General features: G+C 46.4%; 1 protein-coding gene across 1 annotated transcript in view; it reads right to left on the bottom strand.

Moving 5' to 3' along the window:
* The window catches only part of TMEM86A (transmembrane protein 86A), a 29,296-nt gene that overhangs the window by 15,109 nt on the left and 543 nt on the right, over positions 1-13,644 (bottom strand). The gene's annotated exons all lie outside the window — the stretch shown is intronic.

Raw genomic sequence — 13,644 nt, 5'->3', positions numbered from 1 at the left:
GAATATGGTATTGGGACATGCAGCTCTCTGGAGGCTCAAGGCTTGGATATCCACCTGCCTGTTAGGGATTCAGGTTTACAGTATCCCTTCTTGTTTTGTCTGTTCTCATTCTGCTCCAGTTTGAAATATTGCTCATTTCCTTGTTGCTGTTTCAGTGACAGATGACACTATCACATAAGTATTCCAGCCATGCTGTGATTTGATATTGGTCTAAGACGTCTTAGAGGTTAGGCTAGCCAATGAAGAAACACAGTTACAGAAGTAGCAGACCTGAAGAAATAACTCTGGATAATGAGGACTCACAAAAAGTTCCCAATGTGCAAAATACAAGATGCAGCAAACAAAGATGACCAAAAGCTTCATACAATGGCTTCTAAAGCTATAGAATCATAAATCATAGAATAGTTAGGGTTGGAAAGGACCTTAAGATCATCCAGTTCCAACCCCCCTGCCATGGGCAGGGACACCTCACACTAAACCATATCACCCTAGGCTTCATCCAACCTGGCCTTGAACACTGCCAGGGATGGAGCATTCACAACCTCCCTGCCTCACATGGGTCCCTGCTATGTAGCACTAGGAGATGCTGATGATCCATGTGTGTATAAGCCAATATTAATTACAGGATATGACCTGGGGAACATCTATGTTGCTCCTCAGTAGCACAGATGGCCTGTTCTGACTGCTGCAGGCACATAACCAAGCCAAAAAATGTACAGCTACCTCCACAGAGGAATAGGCTGCCTCCATAGGGGAATGGCTACATTTGTAAGACAGTGCCCTGATTTTCTTCAACATTTTGGAGCCAGCTGTCTGTATCTACATCACAAGTGGGATGAAGAAAATCCAGCTGTCACAGGGAAGGAGGCATCCTGCGCCTGAGGTATAGAAGAATGTCAGTAGCTTGTTGCTTTGAAACACTAAAGAGAGACAAATTTCACTGTTCCAAGCCTCACACTTGTCCCAGGAAATAGAGTATCAAACAATGCTCTTCACAAGTACCCTAAATCAGCCTGCACTGAAAAGGAGTATACAGCCTCCTCCAGGCACCAGCTGTGTGCCAAGCTGCTGTGGGGAATGGCTGAAGCCCACTGGGCTGAAAATGCTATTTTCCAGGAAAAGTGTTTGAAAAATAATTCCCCAGCTATTTCACTGAATAACACTTGAGCACAGCTGTGTGCACTGGCCAAGAAAAGCTGGGTCACTGTCCTTCACTCATTCCTCCTGGTGGCCTTGGCTGGCTGAGCACCATTTTGTGCATCCATAGCTGAGCTGCTTCTCCTGGCTTTCAGCATCCTTCATCGTGGATCCTGCCTTGGTTCTGCTCTCCTGTGACAATAGTTCTTACCCCCACTTGTGTGCTGATAAATACTTGTGTGGCTTTGTTGCAATGTACTGTGCTGCCACTGCAAGCCCGTGGCTCATCCTTCTTATTCCCCAGACTATGTAGCTCCTTCCAAGGCTGACAATCCCCTGTGCACTTTGAGTCACAGAGGGATAGCTGCTTCAATCACAGCTAGGATTGCAATAGGCTCTCATTTACGGAGCAGCAGTGAACCAACACAATTCCCCATGAGTCTGAGCCTACAGAAAACCCATATTTGTGCTTAACCAAAATGAGTAGACAATAAGGAGAAGCCTGTGTGTGCACAGATCTTAGCTCAAGGCAGCCAATTGTCCCCTGAATTCAGAGATCCATCAGCTTTTGCTGAACCGAAAAGGAACACAGCAGTGCTGGGCAGATCCTGGCCACAAACTCGCATGAGCTGACTGCAAAGGCCTATCTTCTTGGGCTTGTTCATTCCTGGGCTTCCACCTTTGCTCATATGGTGCCATATTAAGCTTTCTGAATGTATACACACTGAAAGAGATAGAGGGAATTTTTAGGCAGGGGGACAGATGTGTATGTAATAGGGAAGATTCAGCTGTTTGGTACCTAAATTTGCCATTTACATCTTCCCTATCCTGGGTGGACGCAGGAGCTGTCACAATGACCAGCACTGGTGTGGGCCCTCAGAGCAAAGGCTCCAGTGGCCATTCTGGCGGCTCAGCTCTGCGTCCTTCCTTGGCAGCATGCAGAGGTGAGAGGAGGAGGTAGATAAGACATAAAGGGGCCACCCAGTCTGCACTTTTCACTCCACTGGGTTGCTGTAATATTAGGGCTGACTGGGACAGCCCCAACTAGTCCAGTCTCTTAAGTGTGGGTGAGTGCAAAGCGCTTCACCTCTGCTCTCCTGCAGGAGAAAATTGCTCCTGGGGGAGAACTGATCACCTTTTGTCAAGGAAACCACTGGCCTATGCATGCCCCAAGTTGTTCCTGAATAAAATTATGATAAAAAAGTGCTTGTTCATGGAGGGTGGTGAAGAATTGATTAGTGAAGAACTGAACCAGCCAATTAACTTGCCTGAAATACTGTGTTGGTGCAACATATTTGTGCAATTAATAAGAGTATTGTTTGTTTTGAAGGTGCCATGGGCCAGGCATCCAAGGCAGATGGCTCCTGGACAGGCTCCAAATGCTGCAGGAAATTCAGGGTGGCACAAGATAGCAGAGGCTCCATCTCAAATGCTAATAAATCACCCACAAGATGTGTTTGGAAGAGCATGTGTTGATAATCCTTTGTTTCCATCATGCTTATGCCAGTTTTGCCAGGTCTTGCAGCACTTCATTGCAGCTACTGGCATTCACCAGCACAACTCAGGGCCTCCATTTCTCTGACAAGGGTAATGCAGTGAAACTCAGCTTGTGCTTGGCTGTCTAACCAGACCTGTTTGCAAGTGGTCAGAGAATCATGGTTTTGTTTCACAGGAGAGCCTCCACCATTCAGTAAAAGCCAGAAGTAACAGGGTTTGGTCTGAATGCTTCCCACCTGCAAAAGGACCCACCTTGAGCTCAGCCACATGTGGCAGGAGCAGTGTGTCCAAGGGACCTTTTCCACCTGTAGGATTTCTTCAATTCCTCCTGCAAAATAAGGTTGGGTTTGGGTTCTCTCATCTCTCCCTTCACTCCAGCCACCTGGATACCCTCTTCCTTCCCCCTGTTAATCAAAGTAAGCCCCAAATGCACTTTCCAGCTTTCCAACCTGACAAGGGTTGAGAGCTAGAAATATTCAGCTTCTTTTCCATAAGACTATGGCTATCTGCCAGAAAAATACAATTAAAACTTTGGCACAGGCCAGGAAAGTCCTGGGGTGGTGAATTTGCTGCACCAGTTCTTGGCATCAGAAAAGCCGCCCTTTGGTGGAGGCACAGGGGAGCAATGGGTGAGGATTAATCAAACTAGCATCTAACACAGGCCCCTGTGCAGGGCTGGGCTGCTCCACATACAGCTGCACACAGAAACGAGAACCACAACAAAGATTTTCATTTCCAAGCCAAAGATTCTGCCTGACTTGCAGCCACCTAATGTCCAGATTAACCCTGGCGGGGGATGGAAACCTATCAGCACAGAAGATAAAATGTTCCAGAAGAGCATCTTGCCCCCGGACACAGAAAGGAGGGAGGACATTTGGAGCAGCAGCTTCCCCACAGCCGCCTGGCAGCAAGGCACGTGCCTCCTGACAGCAGGGCGACATCGGCCTGCACCAGCCTCTTCCAGGGGAAACCACAGCCCAAGTCCCTGCAGCACGGCCTGGGCACAGTGGTGAGTGCTGCGAAGGGGACGTTTTGTGCCAAGCCAGCTGCGCAGCACGTGAGCGAGGCGCATCCTGCCATGGCAGTGCCAGCAATGCGAGGCAGCAGACACAGCTGTTACAAAGGTCCCTTTCCTCGTGTTTGCCCTCCAAGTGTGATCTTTCCACCACAGGCTGCTGCCTGTCCCTGGCCACAGACACTGCTCAAGAGAAGTCTGTGCTACCCAGTGCACAATCTTAGCCATGCTGTGATCTACTACCAAACCCCAATCATCTGTATGCGATCTGTACTGATGTATCCCATACAGATGATACGGGAGTAAATTTCTGAAAGGGGATTGCCTAGAATAGATTTTAGGAGAAAACTGCACTGAACACACAATGTATGAAGGATATTTAAGTAAATGGCTTGAGAAGGTAAAAGAGAGATGGCAAGCTCTGTGGCCTTCTGCAAAATAGCTACAACAATGAAACCTTGTGCAGTGATAGGGAGGGATGTAAGATAGCACAGGGAGAAGTCACAAATAGGAAACAGGAAACACCTTTGAAAAACTCCTTGCAGGAGACCTCAGAAATGTGAGGGAACAGTCCTACAACAGCCTAACATAGAGACAGATGGTTCTGGAGCCAATGAAATAATCCCCACCACATCAGGGCACGGCATCTGCTACAAGTTGCATCAGAAGCCCATTCCTGCTTCTTGCTTTTTAACCCATGACATTGCCCAAAGCTATTTTGAGACACTGATCCGTGTTTTTTTCCTTTAGCAATTAAGGAAGTAACAGCATCCATAAAGGTATCTCCTGCACTGAACAGAAGAAGAAATCGTGTTAGCGCAGCTAATGGCAGTCAACAAGCTATGCAGCAGTGTCTCTGGTACCTGCTGCTACAAGGCAAAGTGAGATACCACCACACCAGCCTATACCTTACTTACAAAGTCACTGGGGTAGTAGCCTTTGGCTTTCCTGGACTGCAGAGAAGTATTGAAGATAGTGAAGCCTTTCATTAGCAGTGTTAACTGATAAAAATCAAATTACAAACACATTTCACCCTGAAGACTCAGCTTGGGTGTATGTAGTTTTGCTAGGGCTTGTCTTATCAGGTTGATTTTGTTTGTTTCCATTACTAAGCATCATCTCTCCTGGCTACCAGAGTGGCACAGGACCACAAGCAGGGCTACTTTAAAAACCTTTTCTTAACCTGTGGTAGCAATGATTGACTCCACATCTGTAGCAATCCTATAGATGTCAGCAGCATTGGAGATTTCCTTCTGAGTACAGTCAGCAATGTACCATTTCCAATGACCAACGATATTAAGCCAGTCTAGAATTCAAACGCCTCTGCAGGGCTGTAGCAGCTGTCACAGGCTAATGCTTTCAGGGTAGTCCACTGGGTCTCAGAAATAAAAGCAAAAAAATAGCATTTGCCTGCCAGCATCTTATCTCAGAGCAAAGACTGCTTCTCCCTCCTGGCATCCCAGATCTTCCTTTGCATGCAGCACCAAGCAAGCCTCTCCAAACAGTTCACAAAAGAGCCTCTTCCAGATGTTTACAAATCTGAACCACAGTGGATCAGTCTTCTCATTTTGCTTATTAGAGCTGTATTGCTGGCACCTCAAGGGCACATACCCTTCCTCAGGGAGTGAGATCAGGTGGGGCTATGTCCCCTAGTGCTGCCCAAGACCTCAGGAGGATGCTGTGAAGCTGCAGGAAGCTTTGGGAACCAGCCAGCCAGCAACATGAAATGCCCAGTCAGGGGCTGTCTCAGACAGTTCTTCTCAGGGTGGGAAGGGGCATTTATTTGGCTTGTTACACTAAAATCCAGATTAAAAATTCCTACTGTTTATGGAAGAGTCTCCACAGCTCATCCCAGGGGTGGTTTGCAGGCTACACGCACACATTCTCAGGAGTCTTGTCATTATTTACATAATTTTCCTCTGTGAAAGAGAATGCAGATCTCTGTCACTCAGGAAAAAATAGTGTTAGGTTTTATGCTGCTCTAAGCATTACCTTGGAGGGGCTGGGTATGCCCAGCATGCTGGCTGTGGGGCACAGGGCCACAGCAGAAAGCAAGGCCTGTTGCCACAGACAAGTGGCACACACTGACATCTGCTCCACAAGCTGTGTGGCAAGTCTGGGGCCCCTCTCCAGTCTTTCTGATGTGGGTGCAGACCCAAAATAAAACACTGTAGGGAGAACTGTCAGTCCCTTCCTTGTCAGCACCAACAGCAAGCTGACCCTCTAGGTAATAACAGTGGAGGGTTTGCACACAAGTGTGTTGCCCCCCAGGACTGAAATCCACCTTTTACCTTCCCTATCCTATATCCAGCTTTATTTGTACCCCACAACCCATCACATCTATATACTTGTTGGAAGGCCCCAAACACCTCAGTATTTGGCTGCAGCAGAAGGGGATGCACAGAAGAATGGGCACTCAGGAGAAATGGGCACTTGGCAAAGCTCTACCCTGTCACATGTGGCTTTTCCAGTAGGGACTGGTATTTTGGGAGGAAGAAGGGCACTTCCATCCAGAAGAGATTTCTTCAGCAAATTTCTTCAACAGAGTAGACTTCATTTTGCCTACAATCTATGGGGAATAATGCAGGTCTAAATGAAGAGTGTTGCAGGCATTGTTGTCACAGCCCTTTATGATAATAGCTAAAGAGCCACTGGTGTAGCACAGAAGGCAAGCAGCATGTGACAGGCTGTACCAGCCCTACCAGCCATTCCCAAACACATGCCAAGGCTGAAACCACCTCCACCACCCAAGGTGCTTTTTCAGCTCAGCTTTCTGGCCCACACAACAGATCTATGCACACCTGGTAGGTGAGGTTTTTGCAAAAGCAACAGGAAGGCAGAGCTCAGAGGAGGGGAAGGAGGCTGCCAGTGGCTGGGAAAGCTGGCAGCTCTACACAAGAAACTTGTCCTACAAATCTTTGCAAGGGGCTGCAATAAGATCAGCAAAACCTGGCAAAAGCAAGCAAAGCTGTGCTGGGAAACCCAGGAGGACAGCTCAGCTTGTGTTGAGCCTGATGAAAAGCTGAATGAAAAGCTCCACTTGAGAAACATGTCCTGCAGGCTGAAAGCTCGTGAAACACTCATGTTAAAGAAAATGAGAAAACAAAATAGTAATGTACCCCAATAAAGTTGTGGGTTTAGAGAGGTGCCACTCTGATACCTTATAAAAAAGCAGCAGCCCTCCTTATGTAATCATGAGACGAATAAGCTTAAGGAGATGGGAGGATGTAAGGTCAAGGTTTGACAGTACAGCCACGGGTTTTATTTCCAATATCTATTTTCATGCCAAGATGGTGTGACCTGGGCAAGTCAGTATCAGGCACATATTACATGAATTTGGACTTTCCCAGTCGATCTCAACAGATATGGAGTGTGCAGGTACAAACACTGGCCTGTGCAAACACTAGTGCACACAGTCCAGGATTCACACTTAGATATCAAGGGTTTCACTTGCAAAACCCCTGCTGTAATTGGGCTGCAAATATAACACCGATCATGCTCACAAATGAGGCTGTAGCTGCTTATCGGTGCTATGCCCTCTATTTTGAGGGTGCAAGTCCACAGGTGCATGGGACATTAGCCCAGTGGAAACTTCACAAATGCAAATTAAGTGCTAAACTTGTCATCATGCTCCTTTTATATCAGGGTTGCAGGAAAAGCCATGGAACTTCTTTAGTTTTTCCTGCAATGGAGCACAATCTGCACTGCTGTCCCAGCAGTAATTGGGCTGCTTCTGATTTGTGCTGTAACAAAACCAAAAGACAAAGCAAACAGTGATATGGTAACCAAGCCGTGGTCTCAGCAAGCAGAAGCCCAGTTCTGCTGAAGCCATGGGAGACAAAATGACTCACATCAAGCTGAGGATCTGCCCTGTGTGTCTAGTATGTGCTGAAAATGTGCAGCTGCTCAACGTCAAACTTACACTCAGTCTCAAGCAACAATTCCATAAGAGGCTATTTGCAACTAGCAGAAATGCACCCATTTTGATGCATAATCTGAAATTTAATGCTTGATGCCAAACAGGGCCATATTGTCTCCAGAACTGGTTCTGGTGAGGGGCAAAAATTGCCACCATCCTCATTAGCAGGCAGATCTGCAACACAACAGTCAACCTGCAACACTAAATTAATGCAAGAAGAGACACAAGTTGGACTTAATGCAGAGAGAAACTGCCCTGTCAATTCAGGGTCAGAGGCTGTGGTGTGTGCCTCCAGGCTCTCTGCAGGTATCTGAAATCCTTCCCACCCTAGCACACTTGAAATCTTCCAGGAAAGCTCTCACTCAGCCCATCTACCACTTTTCAGCTTTGGTGGCATGTAATCTCCCTGACAGTTTTGTGCTCCATGTCACCTGGATACTTGTTCACATTCAGCATTACGTGGAGGGATGCTCTAGACTGAGCACTTGTCATACAGAAACCTGTCATTAGCTTAAATGCTATTTAGATTGTGGCAGTATAAGATATGGATATAGGAAGGGCACCAACAGGCTAGAAGAAGAAATAGCCGTCACCTTCACTTTGGGCATGCTGCAATAAGCAAAACCTACATCTCTACTTGTAATGACAAATTTACTGGGCGCTGTATGACAGAAAGGGCAGTGGAAAAGTTAAGTGCTAGTGTAACAGCCACTTAGGTCTTCAGGAGGGAAGGGAGTTATATAAGTAATAATCTTTAGCTGTTCCAAAGTTTCCACATGCTAGCAGAAGACAGGTTCCAGATGCCATCTTTTTCCAAGAGTCTAATTTCACTGGAGTTATTATTTCCTCAATATTGCAGTTACCCACAGAGAAAGATAACTTTGGCTCTTCTGTCGTACTTAGTGTTTTGGATATAGATACTTGAAAAGAGAATGGAGGAAATTATCTCTGTCCATTCTGTGAGTACAGGCTTCTGAACTTGACCCACAATCTTCATGCACAAAGCACACTTTGAGCAACAGAAGTGTGTGACTTGAGTGATAAATTTGAGTTAATGAAGCCTTTAATCTACAGCACTGCCTGCAGCAGTGGTTGCTGCTAACTGCTTAATGCAGCCACACTGGGACACTTTCTAGCCTCCAATTTCAGTTAGCCATATCTCAGCCCACCCTCTCACAGCAACAGCTACAGCAAAGAATGTCAATGTCATAGCAAGAATGCACAAGTTCAGTCTGAAAAAATAAATCATGGCATGTAACACTATGCCTAGGCTCTATCTGGCACAAATCAGCACAGCTTTTTGCTCAGCAGGACCAAAGCTTTTAGGCTTTTCCCAAAAGGTGTGACTGACATAAATGTTAATAAGATGCTGCTAAGTTTACCTAAGGTGATGACTCCCTCTCTTACTTCACAGAGTTCAGATGTTTAGAAACCTTTTCTATAATTCATTTACATTGGTTTGTTTTTTATTCAAGTGCCATATTTCCATAATTGTCTCCATGGTATATAAATGTGCGTGTTTACAAGCTTCCTGTGTAATAAAATCCCAATTTATGAGGTATTTAAGTAATGGGAAAAATTACTTGAAAGCAAAATGAAAGCAACAATGTTGCATACAAACAAAGAGAACAAATAAAATTACCCTCTCTACTGCAAGAGTTTCCTCTGACTTAGATGGTTGCTAACACTTTATTAATTAATGCAGAAATAATACATCCTCTATTTAAGAAGCAAAGGCTGAAATAGTTCAAGTTTGATCTGGCTTTCTTGTTCTCAACAGTAGTTTGAGGATTAGGAAGCACACTTTCTAATAATAAACCCTTAGAACTATGCTTAACCTACTACCGCTACAATTGCTCATAGAGCAGACTGTCTAAACAATGTGATTTACATCAGGTTTCTACACTCATTTGGATCAGCGTGGTTTGGCCCCTCTTCAGAAGCTCAAACAACATCTACCCCATTCTCCAGCCCTATTCAGTATTTGTTACTGGTAAATACCTTTCCAGATCATACCCTTCAGGATTTTCACCCAGTGTTTGTAAGTGGCTTTCATACTCCTCCACAGTGACATCCTGCATCTCCCCAGGGGGTCAACAAGGACTGTTCTCAGGAGGGTTGCTGGCTGCTTCCCAGCCAATGGGGATGGGGCCAAGGGCTCGATGTGCTTGATGCAGCCGAAACAACATATCCTTCCCCAACCCAGCCATCTCTGTTTAAAGATGCAAATGCAACAGAGTATAAAAGGGAAAAGATAGGGATTGTTAAAATACAGCTTCTATGCAAAGACCTGTCCCATACAGGATTTCAGCTCTCTCCCACATATAGGATTGTGTTAGCCCAAGTAAAAGTCAGGTGCAGAGGGGATGTTGTAGGCAAGAACTCATAGTTCATCTTGCTCAAAAAGACACACTGATATCACCTATAATTCTCCCCCCCCCAAAAAAAAGACATATTCTCAGCCAATTAATCTCTTCATATTTCCCATGGCACGTTTTCCTCAAGGGGGTACAAAGCCCTGTGCTAAGTTTAGCCCTAGCTTTAGGGAAAAAAATAGTGTCCCTTTGAGCAAGGAACATTACATAAATGCCAAAACAACTGTGTGTCCCCAGGCGCATCTCCTGCACACCTGTGGCCCTGCAATCACAGCACCTGCTGGGCAGAAATATCCTTAGGGCAAGGGCTATCTCCCACAGATGCACCCTAAAAGCTGCTTAACCAATATCAGGAGGGAAAAAACATAACCAAAACAGGACAAATATCACTAACAAGACAGTCTTAGAAAGGGCTTTTACTAAAATGGGACCACTGATGATTGAACAAGAACAGAATTAAACCCCATAGAATCATAGAATAGTTTGGGTTGGAAGGGACCTTTAAGGGTCATCTAGTCCAGCCTCACTACAATGAGCAGGGCCATCTTCAACTAGAGCAAGTTCCCCAGAACATCCACATCCAGCCTGGCCTTGAACGTCTCCAGGGATGGCGCATCCACCACCTGGGCAACCTGTGCCAGTATTTTACCATCCTCTCTGTAAAGAATTCTCTCTTCACATCCAGCCTGAATCTCCCCTCTTTTAGTCTAAAACCATCACCCCTTGAACTATCGCAACAGGCCCTGCTAAAAAGTCTGTCCCCATCTTTCTTACAGGTCCCTTTTAAGAATTGAGTTAATAAGAGCTCTCCAGAGCCTTCTCTTCTCTAGGCTGAACAACCCCAACTATCTCAGCCTTTCCTCACATGGGAGGTGCTCCATCCCTCTGATAATTTCTGTGGCCCTTCTCTGGACCCACTCCTACAGGTCCGTATCTTTCCTGTACTGAGGACTCCAGAGCTGGAAGCAGTTCTGCAGGCAGGGTCTCGCAGAACAGAGGGGCAGAATCACTGTCCTTGACCTGCTGGCCTTCTTTGCATCTCACACATCCATGAAACAAATGCACCATTTATTAGTACTGCTTTCCAAGTGCAAGCTCCCAGAATACACGGCTTCATGCAGAAAAAAACAGCTCTTAATCAAAGCAGTATCAAGAATAACAATTTGTAAGCAGGATGCTCCTGCTTGCCCAGCAGAGTAAGCAGTGAAAGCTTCCTTCCAAGGTGACTTCCAACCAGAGTGAGCATTGCTCACCAGCTGGTACAGGGCTGGCAGGCAAATGCACCTTCTCTGCCACAGCCCAGCACTTTGCAAGTCTAGACTCTGGCACCAGCGGGATCCCAAAGCTTTATGCCAGCTGAGGACCTGGCACAAAATGTTAAAAGGTATTCTAGCCCCAGACTTGTTTATCTGTGGGCATGCTCCCCACACAGCACATCTGAATTGTGCAGCATCACAGACAGCAGGTTGGCTAGCTCTGCACGACAATGAGGTCTCTGCTTGTGCACGGGGCAGACATGCCAAACCCTCCAGGCCATGATGCATGCCTGGCAACCAGCACAAACAAGCAGACCTAGCGACTATCTCTCCGTAGCTTCCTCTTCATAACTGATGCCTCCTTGTGTGGCTTTTTCCAGTATCAGTTGTACAGCAGCCCTGGAGGTCACAGTTTCTGATTCTCATTACAAGAGTGTCCTAAAGAGGAAAGAGAGGGACACAGAGGAGACCAGGCTGCATGTAAGTAGTCAGGGCTATCCGCTGCAGTTATGTACAAAGCCCACTGCTTTGAGAAGAGGAAGCAAAATCATGTCACTCTCAGCTGTGCTCTTCTAGTGTCCTCCCCACTGAGGCTGATGCTGCAGTGTACTGGGAAAGGACATACACTGTAGACAAATCAACTTCTCTGGCTAATTTGATTATGCCTCAGGTGCTGCCTGCAAAGACAGCATCCCCACCATGTGTCACAGCAGTGACAGCCATACTGGCTCCAAACACGCGGCCTATCTGTGCATCAGAAGGCACCGTGGTACAGAGATAAGGCCTGGGCCCTGGGGGTAACACCTAGCTGTGGCCAGACCCAGTGCTGCTCCCTTCATCAAGTGTCCCTGCATGTCACCCCCTGCACAGCTCCAGCTGGCAGCTGTGCACAGGCTGCACCATATTCCTGGGCAGCACACGCTGATGCACGACTGTTTCAGCCGCCCTTGGCAGAGCACAGCACAGCCGGTGCCAGAGCAGCACAGTGTGCTCCTTCGGAGAAACAGTGATGTGGAAACACACTGAAGGTGATGTGCAAAGAGCTGCTCCTTAACAGACTGAAGGTTTGCAGCTCTTTATGAGCTCTTTGGAGGATCAGACACCCTCTCCTCCTACCTCTACAGCCATGGCAAACAGCTGCAGCTCTGGTCTGCAGCTGCCAGTTTAGCATCCCTCCAGCTCTCCAGAGCTTCACAACTGCATTAGTTGCCTTTGGTGAAGCAAAGAGTCAGTATGTCAGAGATGAAACCAGAGCAGAAATTAGATTTGTTACATGTCAAAAGGGCAAATGAAGAAAGCAGAGGGTTTTTTTTTTTATTTTCCTTCCCAAGTTATATTCCTAAATTGTCATTTCTGGTGTAGGAAAACCCGGTCTGAAGGATGTACACCCTCCTCTTGCTTTAGTCCTTGCCACCTCTCAAAGCTCAGTTGAAATATACTCTGCAAGACCACCCTGATTTACTAGCCTTAACAATGAAGTACTGCCTCCTGTGCATTATGGAACAAATCTTGTTATGGTTTGAGCCATTCCAGTATTGTCCCAGCATAAGATTTTAGTTCCAAGGTATACGTATGCAATTCACTGTAACCAAAAGCATTGCTTAAGGTTAACTTTAGCTTATGGCACAGAAACATAAAAATACCAAAACCTCTTTAGTTATTTTTGAAAGCACACATACACAAAAAAAAAGTTTGGCACTACAGTAGTATAATCTGCAAGCTACTTCCCTCTGTCTCTAAAGATAAAAGTCACCACGAGGCTGCTGATGAACTTACCAGGTACTTGTTAATAACTGGAGGAAAATAACTCATCTTAAGTATCAGACTACCAGCAGCCATGCAGAACTGGCAAAGCAATTTGAAAGTTCTGAACCCTAGCTTTATGAGTTGGGAACAGGGAAAGGACAGGATATCTGCCTGCAAGAGAATGCAATGGAATGGCCATTAACCAAAATATTTCCAAACAGGATGACAGTGGCTCAAGCAGTAGCTGTTCAGTGCCACAGCAAAGCACCAGGCAACTTTTCCACCAACAGTTAGCTCTCCTTAGTTAATCTGCTGGGATACTCAAATCCCTCACTCTCTAGAAAGCAGAACATCACAGTAGTATGCCTGACAGCACAGCTTCTTTGCCATTCTCACTGAAACCACTTTCTCTTCTTTCAGGACTGGAACACCCCTCCACACCTTCACCTGCAGGGCCAGGACCTGGCACTGCTGGCAGGAGCCACGGCTACTTCACTTACAAGCTCTGCTCCATCAATCCAGCTGCTCTGCTATACACGTCACCTACTGACAGGTCGGCGGCAAGTCGCTACCTTATTGCTGATTACATTAACTAAGCATCGTGACTCCCCCATGAGACAGGCAGGTGACACCATACCTGCCTTATGTCATTAGATGCTGGGAGTGCCAGACTGGCTTGTCTGGGGCCACAAGGTCCCG

Source organism: Melopsittacus undulatus, chromosome 4 (genome assembly GCF_012275295.1).
Source record: "Melopsittacus undulatus isolate bMelUnd1 chromosome 4, bMelUnd1.mat.Z, whole genome shotgun sequence".
Taxonomy (NCBI): Eukaryota; Metazoa; Chordata; class Aves; order Psittaciformes; family Psittaculidae; genus Melopsittacus; species Melopsittacus undulatus.
The sequence above is the reverse complement of the archived record's forward strand: the minus strand, read 5'-3'. Positions and strand labels throughout refer to the sequence as shown.